Raw genomic sequence first — 2,709 nt, 5'->3', positions numbered from 1 at the left:
TTACTACGGCCTTTCACTGGAAAAACCACCTCTGCAGTACTAAACTCTACTGACCTGGTATCAACAATCAAGGGGATTGCCCTGTCCCCAGACGACCTGCTTGTCAGTTTTGATGTGGTTTCCTTGTTCACCAAGGTGCCTGTGCCTGACACCATCGCAATCATTGAAGACTTGGTTCATCAAGGACTGAATGCTGGGGTACCCCCCCTGGTGAGACACTGCTTAACCAATACATACTTCACCTGGAATGGAACCTTCTACAAGCAAATTGAGGGCACCCCAATGGGCTCCCCCTTATCTCCGGTTGTAGCCAACATCTTCATGGAGAAATTTGAGACGGACGCCATCCAGACTGCCACTCTACGCCCGACCTTATGGAAGAGGTACGTAGACGACACTTTTGTCATCTGGCCACATGGCCGGCCTGCTCTAGACCAATTTCTCGACCATATCAATTCCATACACCCAGCCATCAGATTCACCATGGAAGTCGAAAATGATGGCAAGCTACCCTTTTTGGATGTCCTAATCAAAAGGAGACCTGATGGTTCAATGAGCCACTCTGTCTACAGGAAAGCCACCCACACGGATGCTTATCTAAAACCGGATTCCCACCACCATCCATCCCAGAAGAATTCCCTCATCAAGACTCTATATCATAGAGCCCAATGCATCTCCGACCATGAACACATTTCCAGTGAACTCAAACACGTACGCCAAGCTCTTAAGGCTAATGGTTACTCCGACTACACAATCCGCAAAGCCATCACTCCAACCACCAAGAAGGATCCTGTTGAGGAGCCTTTCAAGACCATCACCTTACCCTACATTGCTGGGGTCACAAAAAAGATCTCCAAAATCCTGATTAAACACAAGATCCAGGTCCGATTCAACACAGTACATAAAATCCGTGATCTGGTACCGTCTGTAAAAGATGTGGTTCCAGACATACAGTACCCTGGTGTCTACAAACTAAGTTGCCTCTGTGGTAGCAGTTACATTGGGGAAACCAAACGACATGTCTCGGACCGCATCCGTGAACATAAAGCTGACCTGAAACACTGTAGGACAAACACCTCAGCCGTGGCAGATCACTGTTACAACTCAGTGGGCTCACATGACATTGACTTCTCCAAGACAGAGGTTCTCTGCAAGCCATCTGGCTATCATGAGAGATTCGTACATGAGGCGATCCACATTTACAAACACAGAGACAATTTTAACCGAGAAGATGGATTCTGGCTTAGCAATCACTGGAAGGACGTAATAAACCATTTTGATACACATTAGGGTGGGTAGAATAATACATAGTGTTATATTAAAAATGTATAAGGTATAGGGTGGTTTATAGCAATACAGTATGTAATTTAATGTTGGTTTTGCCTATGGAAGTATATAGTACGGTATAGACGCGTGTGATGTAAGAGAATAAAGTTTAGATGGAAGCATATTATATAATTTTTTACAACGTAGAATTTTTCATGTATTACTTACTGTTAGTAACTCAGCTTATTGTAGAGTATAGTAAGTTTACTGATGATGCTATGTAGTTTATACTTTAGTTTGTCATGCAGTTTATACTGTAGTTTTTTACGTGGTTGTTTAGTAACTACAGCTACATACTATTAACATTCCTTTCCTTTGTTAATGCTCCCCCCCTTCCCCCCCCCCTTTGATGCTGCTAATCCTGCATAATGCACGGGCATAGTATTGATTTGGAACCCCCCCCGCCCACCTCCTACGCATTTTCCATATGCTGAATTCCTCTTGATATGCAAATTATTTTGTTTAGGCGCTCTTCTTCCCACCTCCCCCCCCTCTAACCCAGCTTAAATATACGCTCCAAGCTTGGGGTGTTTCATTCTTCGCCTGAGGATGGCTGCTTGCGTTGTGGCCGAAACGTCGTGAGAATTGTTTTATTATGTTTTATTTTTATTATTTTATTACTTCCCTTCTACGTGACTTTACCGAAAGAACCAAGAAGATTACTACGGTACTTTCATTGTAGCAGTTTCTGCTTTTCAAAAATGCAATGATTGGGAAATATGGTTGGTTGCATTAAATGTTTTTTTTCCCTCATTGACTTGTTGTGCCATAGGAATGGGGAATTTCCACCACTGGCTCAGGACTGTAAACAGGAGATGTGCAACTACTCCACGTTAATATGAGCACGAAGCCTCTTTCGCTTTTAAGATGGAGATGCAAGGGTAATAAAAGTATTTATAAAGTATTACAGTAAGGTAGATTATGTGACTCGCGGCAAGTTGCCAACTTTGCTTGAACTACCTCGAGTGATGATACTCTACACAACATTTCAGTGGTTTCGTCAGGCACTGTGTGTGTTAATTTTGAAATAAACCAAGAGAAAGCTCGGTTGAGTGGTTTTCAGATATGAAAAAATTAACCCGTAAAAACAAAGTTTTTCACTATAAATCCTTTATATGCGTGGCGGCTAGAGTCCTCTCGTCCTCTGGCTTGAGATGGGTGCCACCTATGGGTCAAATGATTGTCTGCCAGCATTAAGCAATTGGTAATTAAATATTTTAAAAAAATTCCCTAAACAGTGTAAAATTTTGGAAATGTTTTTTCACGAAAATTAATTATCTCGCACAACGAGTCTGTGTTGAAAATGTCAGCTTGATTGGATCACGGGAAGTGGGTTAAAAAACGACCGAAAGATTTGCACGGTCGTAAGCAAGCAAGCACGCA

The sequence above is a fragment of the Lampetra fluviatilis genome, chromosome 2 (assembly GCF_964198595.1).
Source record: "Lampetra fluviatilis chromosome 2, kcLamFluv1.1, whole genome shotgun sequence".
In the NCBI taxonomy this organism is placed as follows: Eukaryota; Metazoa; Chordata; class Hyperoartia; order Petromyzontiformes; family Petromyzontidae; genus Lampetra; species Lampetra fluviatilis.
The sequence above is the reverse complement of the archived record's forward strand: the minus strand, read 5'-3'. Positions refer to the sequence as shown.